General features: G+C 41.6%; 1 protein-coding gene across 29 annotated transcripts in view; it reads left to right on the top strand.

Annotated features, from left to right (window-relative positions):
- Positions 1-11,061, top strand: part of DTNB (dystrobrevin beta) — a 412,789-nt gene that overhangs the window by 100,374 nt on the left and 301,354 nt on the right. The window lies entirely within an intron of this gene.

The raw sequence follows: 11,061 nt of genomic DNA, 5'->3' as shown, positions 1-11,061 counted from the left end.
CATCTGCCATCTTGTCACCCAGTTAATGCAGTACTTTTGTAACACTTTGCGGTCTGCTTTGGGCTTAACTATCTTAAGTAATTTAGTATCGTCCGCCAATTTTGCTACCTCACTGTTCACTCTTTTTTCCAGATTGTTTATTAATGTTGTCATAAAAATAAAGGGAAGGGTAAAAACCTTTAAAATCCCTCCTGGCTAGAGGAAAAACCCTTTCACCTGTAAAGGGTTAAGAAGCTAGGATAACCTTGCTGGCCCCTGACCACAATGACCAATGAGGAGACAAGATACTTTCAAAGCTGGAGGGAGGGAGAAACAAAGGGTCTGTCTGTGTGATGCTTTTGCCGGGGACAGAACAGGAATGGAGTCTTAGAACTTAGTAAAATATATTTAAATATATTTTATAAATATATATATAAGTCTTAGAACTTAGTAAAATATATTTAAATATATTTTACTAAGTTCTAAGACTCCATTCCTGTTCTGTCCCCGGCAAAAGCATCACACAGACAGACAGACCCTTTGTTTCTCCCTCCCTCCAGCTTTGAAAGTATCTTGTCTCCTCATTGGTCATTGTGGTCAGGGGCCAGCAAGGTTATCCTAGCTTCTTAACCCTTTACAGGTGAAAGGGTTTTTCCTCTGGCCAGGAGGGATTTTAAAGGTTTTTACCCTTCCCTTTATTTTTATGACAAATGTGTTGAACAACACTGGTGTCAGTACAGATTCCTGGAGGACCCTGCTATTTATCTCTCTCCATTGTGAAAACTGACCATTTACTCATACCCTTTGTTTTCCTATCTTTTAACCAGTTACTGATTCATGAGAGGACCTTCCCACTTATCCCATGATTGCTTAGTTTGTTTAAGAGCCTTTAGTGAGAGACCTTGTCAAAGGCCTCTGAAAGTCCAAATATTATATATCAACTGGATCACACTTGTCCCCATGTTTGCTGACACCCTCAAAGAATTCTAATAGGTTGGTGAAGCATGAGTTTCCTTTACAAAAGCTGTGTTGTCTCTTCCCCAGCATATCATGTTCATCTGTGTCAGATAATTCTGTTTTTTATTATTGTTTCAACCCGTTTGCTTGGTAGTGAATTTAGGCTTTACTGGCCTGTAATTGCCAGGATTGCCATGAGAGCCTTTTTTAAAAATCAGCTTTACATTAGCTATCCTCTAGTTATCTGGTTCAGAGGCTGATTTGAGTGATAGGTTATATGCTATGGTATGTTGAAGTTAGATTTTCAATGATATTGAAGTTAGGTTTTCAAATCCTCATTCCATGCCACTTCCGAAGGTAAATTTCATACACAACTTGGCCCAAAATGAATCATGGTTCCACAGGACTTCTCTCATTATCTGAGTGCCATCCAACCTATGTACTGAATAAGATAGAAGCAGTCTTGTGGGAATGGTTATATATCACATCAAAAACAAAATGTTGAAAGAATGTTAAGGTTATAAAATCAAGCACACAAAAGTTGATAAATTCCAGAATTAATGTTGTCCTTGCAACTTTATTTGGCTCCTTTGTGCATTTACATTATGATGCAGACTTCAATTACATGATCACATACTGTTTCTTCCACAGGACCCCTGCCTCCATCATTGAACTTGGGTAGTTGTTCAGTATTACTTTTTTTCCCTTCTCATTCAGTGGGTAGCCATAGGCCTCATATGATGTACACCAGTGGTGGGTAACTTGCAACCCATGAGCTGCACGTGGCCCATCAGGGTAATCCACTGGCAGGCCGTGAGACAGTTTGTTTACATTGACCGTCCGCAGGCATAGCCGCCCGCAGCTCCCAGTGGCCGCAGTTCGCCGTTCCCGGCCAATAGGAGCTGCGGGAAGTGGCACGGGCCACAGGGACATGCTGGCCGCTGCTTCCCGCAGTTCCCATTGGCTGGGAACGGTGAACTATGGCCACTAGAAGCTGCGAACAGTCAGTGTAAAGAAGCGGTCTCATGGCCTGCCTGTGGATTACCCTGACGGGCTGCAGGTTGCCCACCACTGATGTATACCCTCCAAATCCAGTACTCAGTACAAAATTAGTAATTTCCTGCTGAGTGTTTCCATGGAGCTCTCACTGTAGCATCTGAGTGCTTCAGAAATTCATGAATTTACAAGTAGAACCTCAGAGTTATGAGCACCAGAGTTACGAACTGACCAGTCAACCACATACCTCATTTGGAATAGGAAATTCGCAATCAGGCAGCAGCAGAGACAAAAAAGAAAAGGCAATACAGTACAGTGGTGTGTTAAACGTAAACTAATAAACATAATAAAGGGAAAGTAAAAAATTTTTTGACAAGGTAAGTTGACACATTGTTTCTGTGCTTTTTTCATTTAAATTAAGATGGTTAAAAGCAGCATTTTTCTTCTGCATAGTAAAGTTTAAAAGGTATATTAAGTCAATGTTCAGAAAGAACTACCGTAATGTTTTGTTCAGAGTTACGAACATTTCAGAGTTATGAACAACCTCTATTCCCGAGGTTTTCATAACTCTGAAGTTTTACTGTATCTTCACAACACACACAACCTTAATACTGGCTTTTCCTAATTTTTGAGTGCTTAACTTTGTAAATATAATGCTCTTAGGGCTTGTCTACACGACAAGATACTGTGTGTCAAGCCAGAGGGTGAATCTGTAGTGCAACACTTTGCCCTGCTGTAATGTCCTGTGTTGAAGACACTGCTATAGTGCAGTGAAAGTCTCAAGAGTGTGGCTTAGTGTACTACTACTTGAAAGTGTAGTATACTAATTCACACTCTGGGATTTTCAGTGCCCTTTAGCAGGTCCATGCAGTGAGTTAGTGTGTGGCAAGCTAGTATGCTATAGATTTGCACCATGGTGTGCCATGCTCTGTTACTGTGTAGTCAAACCCTAAGTGTGGTTCTTTGAGCTGTTTGTCCACATATATTCTGTTTCTGATGCACATGTGCCTCAAATGCAGATTCAGATCAGATTCTTTTGGCCTGCAGTGTCTGTTGGGCTATATGTTCATCCTGAATGCCCTTGTGACCCCACAACTAAGGGAATAAAGGGCAGAGTGGGCTCAACTGTCCCTCAGTTCTTTCATCAATTGAGAATCCAGATCATATAGGACTCTGCAGTACTGGGGAAGGAGCATGGGTTGTGAAATACACGTGGACAGTGTACCTTAGAAACCCACAGTTACTATAGGATAAGTAAAAAGAAAAGGAGTACTTGTGGCACCTTAGAGACTAACAAATTTATTTGAGCTCACTTCAGCTCACGAAAGCTTATGCTCAAATAAATTCGTTAGTCTCTAAGGTGCCACAAGTACTCCTTTTCTTTTTGCGAATACAGACTAACATGGCTGCTACTCTGAAATCTATAGGATAAGTAACTGTTTTCCCTTAGTCACTGGTACTTGTTACAGGTGATATGGGCTCTCATAGCTTGATTGTGAGCCTCTGTTTTTGGAGTCGTTCAAGACCAAGTGTCTCAGACTAACGTCTGTTGTAGGTTAGTGTGCCCAGAGTTGAATGGAAAGCTGCTAGCACAGGTTGGCACTTGGTCTGGATGAAGAGTAGACTTTTGAACTTTCTTGGTATGTTAAGATTTAATAGGTTTTTTCCACTGTATGGAGTAGAATACAATGTTTTGGGTTTATTTCAATTTTAAAATATCAAAATATCAGTACATGCGATATAACAATAGTTACATTTACAATTGCAAAATATCTTGTAGCAGCATAAAAAAATTAAAATACCAGCTGATATGAAACTGATATGAAACAGATGCTGTTTTTATTTGGAAAGTAAGATGATGAGGCCTCAGCTGGAGTATTGTCAATCATGGAGCAGGTCCTCAAAGAATCAATCCTGAAGCACTTAGAGGAGAGGAAAGTGATCAGGAACAGTCAGCATGGATTCACCAAGGGAAGGTCATGCCTGACTAATCTAATCGCCTTTTATGATGAGATTACTGGTTCTGTGGATGAAGGGAAAGCAGTGGATGTATTGTTTCTTGACTTTAGCAAAGCTTTTGACACGGTCTCCCACAGCATTCTTGTCAGCAAGTTAAGGAAGTATGGGCTGGATGAATGCACTATAAGGTGGGTAGAAAGCTGGCTAGATTGTCGGGCTCAACGGGTAGTGATCAATGGCTCCATGTCTAGTTGGCAGCCGGTGTCAAGTGGAGTGCCCCAGGGGTCGGTCCTGGGGCCCGTTTTGTTCAATATCTTCATAAATGATCTGGAGGATGGTGTGGATTGCACTCTCAGCAAATTTGCGGATGATACTAAACTGGGAGGAGTGGTAGATACGCTGGAGGGGAGGGATAGGATACAGAAGGACCTAGACAAATTGGAAGATTGGGCCAAAAGAAATCTAATGAGGTTCAATAAGGATAAGTGCAGGGTCCTGCACTTAGGATGGAAGAATCCAATGCACCGCTACAGACTAGGGACCGAATGGCTCGGCAGCAGTTCTGCGGAAAAGGACCTAGGGGTGACAGTGGACGAGAAGCTGGATATGAGTCAGCAGTGTGCCCTTGTTGCCAAGAAGGCCAATGGCATTTTGGGATGTATAAGTAGGGGCATAGCGAGCAGATCGAGGGACGTGATCGTTCCCCTCTATTCGACACTGGTGAGGCCTCATCTGGAGTACTGTGTCCAGTTTTGGGCCCCACACTACAAGAAGGATGTGGATAAATTGGAAAGAGTACAGCGAAGGGCAACAAAAATGATTAGGGGTCTAGAGCACATGACTTATGAGGAGAGGCTGAGGGAGCTGGGATTGTTTAGTCTGCAGAAGAGAAGAATGAGGGGGGATTTGATAGCTGCTTTCAACTACCTGAAAGGGGGTTTCAAAGAGGATGGCTCTAGACTGTTCTCAATGGTAGCAGATGACAGAACGAGGAGTAATGGTCTCAAGTTGCAATGGGGGAGGTTTAGATTGGATATTAGGAAAAACTTTTTCACTAAGAGGGTGGTGAAACACTGGAATGCGTTACCTAGGGAGGTGGTAGAATCTCCTTCCTTAGAGGTTTTTAAGGTCAGGCTTGACAAAGCCCTGGCTAGGATGATTTAACTGGGACTTGGTCCTGCTTTGAGCAGGGGGTTGGACTAGATGACCTTCTGGGGTCCCTTCCAACCCTGATATTCTATGATTCTATGATTCTATGATTGTGTCCTGTTCTGGGCACCACATTTCAGGAAAGATGTGGACAAATTGGAGGATGTCCAGAGAAGAGCAACAAAAATGATTAAAGGAAGCATGAGGGAACCTATGAGGGAAGATTGGAAAAAAAAATGGGTTTGTTTCGTCTGGAGAAGAAAAGACTGAGAGAGGATATAACAGTTTTCAAGTATGTAAAAGGTTACAAGGAGGAGGGAGAAATTTTTTTTCTCCTTAACCTCTGAAGCTAGGACAAGAAGCAATCCACTTAATTGCAGCAAGGAAAATTTAGGTTGGACATTAGGAAAATCTTCCTAACTCTGAGTGGTTAAGCACTGAAATAAATTGCCCATTGGAGTTTTAAGAGCAGGTTAGACAAACACCTGTAAGGAATGGTCTAGCTAATACTTAGTCTTACCATGAGTGCAGGAGACTGGACTAGATGATCTCTTGAGGCCCCTTCCAGTCCTATGATTCTATGTGGTACATTTTAGTGTGGTCATTAATGAATGGAAGTTGTGGCCTTGCTAGTGTATTTTTGTTATGTTATTTATTGGCATAAGTAATTAATCTTTAGTTATTTTTAATAGGGGAGTTATATAAAGGAATGTGTCATGGGTTTCAGATTTTGAGGTTTTGTGTGGAATACTGGGAATATTATAATAATGGCTGTCAAATTGTAAGTACGTTATGTGACAGGGTCGGGCCAGATGGCTACAGGAGAGTAATAGAAGGCAGATATATTAGCCCCAGGTTAAGTAGGTCCCTTTCCCCTGGATAAGGTAACAGGGAAAGTCCCAGAACAATCAAGAACTTTCTGGAAACAATTAAGGCAGACAGGCTGATTAGAACACCCGCAGCCAATCAAAAAACTGCTAGAATCAATTAAGGCAGGCTAATCAGGGCACCTGGGTTTTAAAAAGGAGCTCACTTCAGTTTGTGGTGCGTGCGAGGAGCTGGGAGCAAGAGGCACGAGGAGCTGAGAGTGAGAATGCGTACTACTGGAAGACTGAGAAGTACAAGCATTATCAGACATCAGGAGGGAGGTCCTGTGGTGAGAATAAGGAAGGTGTTGGGAGGAGGCCACGGGGAAGTAGCCCAGGGAGTTGTAGCTGTCACGCAGCTGTTACAGGAACCACTATAGACAGTTGCAATCCACAGGGCCCTGGGCTGGAACCCAGAGTACAGGGCAGGCCTGGGTTCCCCCATCCCTCCATCCTCCCAACTCCCTACTTGATACCGGAGGAGTTGACCTGGACTGTGGGTTCCACCAGAGGGGAAGGTCTCTGGCCTGTTCCCGATCCAGTAGGTGGATCAACAGAGATTTCTGGGATTGTTCTTCTTCCTTTCCCCGTGCTGGCCAGTGATGAGGTTAACTGAGTGAACGGCAGATTTGAGTCATGAAAGTGTCCAAACTGAGGGCTGCCGTGAACCTCTGAAGCAAGAAAATCCACCAATAAGCGCAGGACCCACCAAGGCAGAGGAGGAACTCTGTCACAATATTTATAACATTAGGACAGCTTAAAGTTTTTTTTATAATGTAACTTTTTGGTCTTATGTAGAGTATTCTTGATTGTTTTTCTGTTTTTTAAAAAAGCATAGCTACAGATCTAATTCAGTGTTAATTAATTTTTGCCTGGCTATTGAGTATTAAAATTATTTCTAAGAAGTTTAGAATTTGTATTTGTGGTATCTTTAAAAATATTAAACATATAATATATAATTTCTCCTCATCAAAGCCAACAGCTGCTTCCCTCTCTTTCCCTCCCACTCTCTGAGTAACAAGGGCTCTCTCATTATCTCCCACCTATAACATCACCCAAAACACAAACATCCTCCATCTCTGTCCTAGGTTATCTCAGTTGTAACCCTTGAATGCCACTTCTTTCGTTCTCTTTGCATCCCATCCCTGGCATCTCTCTACTATATTGAAATGCCCGATCACGACCTGCATCTTTGTTTGTTTGCTGAAGCAGATATACGGCATTGATCTCTCCCATCTCTTGCTCCTACCTTCATGTATACCTGAAAATTCATCCTGCCCCTACACATCTCCTTATACCAGCATTACATCAGTACTCAAATAAATGTGCAAAATTTGAACCATATCCAATAATTCCTGGGTTACTTCCTGCCCAGACCACCATTCCCAAATATTGCTTACTTTCACTCCCACCAGGATCAAACAAGGCATACTTTCATTCAGTTTATCCTTTAGATAGCCCTCTGGTAAAGTTTGTTCATTCCAAGCAATGTACTCTTTAGAACCTGCCAACAGAGCCTCTCACAGACCATGACTTTGGCTTTGTCTTCACTAGGGAAAAAGGTGTGTTCTTAACTCAAGTTAGCTAGCATGGGGGAATATCCTAGTGAAGACCAGGCAGTTTGTACTTTTCACATGAGTTAGCAGGTCAAGATAAATCCTAGGCTCCTGTATAGTCTGCTGAAATTACAAACTCAACCTGCTGAAATTACAAACTTCCCTGGGCTTCACTCATGCTCGCTAACTTGAGTTAAAAACACATCTTTTTTCCTAATGAAGATGCATCTTGTTGGGTTATGAGGTCCTGTTCCCCTTCTCTGTCCTCCAAAATGTCTGTGAGGTAAAGTGGGATTAGATTGCCCGCATAACTACCTGCAACTCAGTGAGTATGCAAATTTCAGCCTCAAGGCAATTTTCTTCACTCCATCACACCCCACTATTTCCCTACCTTACTTTTTGGTTCTACTGGCTCCTCTACTAAGTTTTGCTTGTTTAAATGTTGTGGTTTTCAATTTAATTTTTTGTCCTGATAGTATTTTACCAGCTTCCTCAAAGGATTTTTGATACAGTTTAGGCCTGAACATCTGCTTTGTAAAAAGGTAATGTTGACTACGCCTCCTGTCATGAATCTACAGGTGGGTTCAATATCCCAGCCTTCCTGTGGTCCCTTTCAGAGCATCAGTATTCACCAGACCTTAGGTTTAGCTTTATACAAAGGCGAGCCATACATCCCCATGACTCAGAGACTGGACCACCAAGCTATAGTATCACCGGTTCTCACTTTGTGCTCTCCAGTGAGTGCAAATGAGTTCAGACTCCTGTTAGAGACTTTACCCCGCCAAGAAGCAGTGCAACGAATAAGTATTTGCAGTGATGCAAGGCAGGCTTTTCAAAACAAACCAGCATTTATTAATACTTCTGGGGGAATTCTGCACCAAAAATTAAAAAATTCTGTAAATTTTATTTGTCAAAATAACATTATATAATCATGACAGTTTTAATTATTTTGGTAATTTATTTCAAAATACCTGTCAGCAAGTATGTCTAACAATACAGACACACACAAAAATTCCCCCAGGAGTAGAGAATTAAAGAAACCCCTAGACAACCCAATTCCTGCTTCTCTGCCCCTGCCTTCCTCAGAGCCCAGGGGTCAGGCACTCGCATCCCTTCCACACCCACCCTACCCCCACAGACCACTCTCACCTCCTCCCACCAAAGCTCAGCTGTAGGGCCTCCCCTGGCCCAGGTACTCTCATCCCCACTCCTCCAGAGCTCAGTTGTGCCCCCGCCCCCACCTCCGGACCAGACATTCACAGACCCTACCCTCCTAGATCCCAGGGATCCAGAGGGAGAAACAGCCTGATGCTGGGTCTGGGCTTGCACAGTTTTTCCTGTATGCTGCCGCCTCCTTCCTTCAGGGCATGCTGGGAATTGCAGGTCCTGGAAACACTGCAGTTCCCTCCCACTTCCCCCAGCAGTGTCTTTTATTTGCAAGCTGGGCTCTGCAGGGTCCATCATTCCCTAGTTGCAGCCTGCATCTCTATAGCCCATTTCTGTGGGGAAAAAAGGAAATTCTGTGCATCCAACACTAATTTCTGCAAAGTTCTTTATTGTGCAGTGGCACAGAATCCTCCTGGAGTATATTAGTCAGCTGACCTACAGTATTTAAGAGCCCAGGTTAGAATGGTAAAGCAAAGCTTAATTCATGAGCAACTTCCTTTACTTTCCATGGTTTGATGAAGCTGGTCTTAGTCTCTGTTCCTTTCTGACCCTGTGTGTGTCTGTCTGTCAGCAGCAGCAAGCTTAAAACCCAGTTTCTTTACACTGGTCCCAGCTGCTGGGGATTTTCCTCTTTGCTTTCCTGACAGAGAGTTGGAGGAAATAGCTTACTCTTGGCTGGCAGTCATTAGGAATTAATGCCAGTTGTTAGGTCTTCTGTTGTTTCTTTTGGGCACTCCATTCATATGTGGATAGTAGAGCTGGTTGGAAATTTCAAGCTAAACTTAACTACATCAGAAAAATGCAGATGAGGTAGAACAAAATATTTCGCCTAATTTATTACAGATTCCTCTAATTAATTACCCTCACTGGTCAAAATTCATGCCTTATTTCCTATCTGAATTTGTCTAGCTTCAACTTCCTGCCATTGGACCTTATGTACCTTTGTCTCCTAGACTGAAGAGCCTACTATCAAATATATGTTCCCCATGTAGATACTTATAGCCTGTGATCAAATCACCCCTTAATCTTCTCTTTGTTAAATTAAATAGATTGAACTCCTCAAGTGTATCACTATAAGCCATATTTTGTAATCCTTTAATAATTCTTGTGGTTCTTCTCTGAATCCTCGCCAATTTATCAGCATCCTTTGAAATGTGAACACCAGAACTGGGATATAATAGTCCAGCAGTGGTCACACTAGTGCCAAATACAGAAGTAAAATAACTGAGGCTATCAATTAATTGCAGTTAATTCAAGTGGTTAACTCAAAACAAATTAACTCAAAATTAATAGTGATTAATTGCCGTTTTAATCGCACTCTCAAACAATAAAGAATACCAATTTAAAATTATTCTAAATATTTTTGGATCTTTTTCTACATTATCAAATATATTGATTTCAGTTACAACACAGAATACAAAGTGTACAGTGGTCACTTTATATTCTTTTTATTTCAAATATTTGCAATGCAAAAAAAATAAAAGAAAATTGAAAATATTGAAAATATTTTTCAATTCACCTCATACAAGTACTGTAGTGCAATTTCTTTATTGTGAAAGTGCAACTTAGAAATGTAGATTTTTTTGTTACATAACTGCGCTCAAAAGCAAAACAATATAAAACTTTAGCGCCTATATGTCCACTCACTCCTCCTCCTTGTTGAGCTAATCGCTAAGACAAACAAGTTTTTTTACATTTATGGGAGACAAGATTGCCTTCTTCTTATTTACAGTGTCACCTGAAAGTGAGAACAAGCGTTCACATGGCACTTTTATAGCCGGCGTTGCAAGCTATTTACGTGCCAGATATGCTAAATATTCCCATGCCCCTTCAGGCTTGGGCCACCATTTCAGAGGACATGCTTCCATGCTGATGACTCTCGTTAAAAATAAAGTGTTAATTAAATTTGCAACTGAACTACTTGGGGGAGAATTGTATGTCTCCTGCTCTGTGTTTTTGTCCGCATATATTTCATGTTATGGCAGTCTCGGATGACAATTCAGCACATTGTTCGATTTAAGAAAACTTTCATTGCAGATTTGAAAAAATGCAAAGAAGATACAAATGTGAGATTTCTAAAGATAACTATAGTACTCGGCCCAAGGTTTAAGAATCTGTAGTGCCATCCAAAATATGAGACGGATGAGGTGTGGAACATGCTGGAAAATTAAGATGTTTGTACACCAATGCGAGGAGTCTAGGTAACAAAATGGAGGAACTAGAGCTACTGGTGCAGGAAGTGAAACCAGATATTATAGGGATAACAGAAACATGGTGGAATAGTAGTCATGACTGGACTACAGGTATTGAAGGGTATGTGCTGTTTAGGAAAGACAGAAACAAAGGTAAAGGAGGTGGAGTAGCATTGTATATCAATGATGAGTTAGAATGTAAAGAAATAAGAAGCGATGCAATGGATAAGACAGAGTCTG

This window comes from Dermochelys coriacea, chromosome 3 (genome assembly GCF_009764565.3).
Source record: "Dermochelys coriacea isolate rDerCor1 chromosome 3, rDerCor1.pri.v4, whole genome shotgun sequence".
In the NCBI taxonomy this organism is placed as follows: domain Eukaryota; kingdom Metazoa; phylum Chordata; order Testudines; family Dermochelyidae; genus Dermochelys; species Dermochelys coriacea.
Note: the sequence above shows the minus strand (reverse complement) of the source record. Positions and strands in the feature narration are given on the sequence as shown.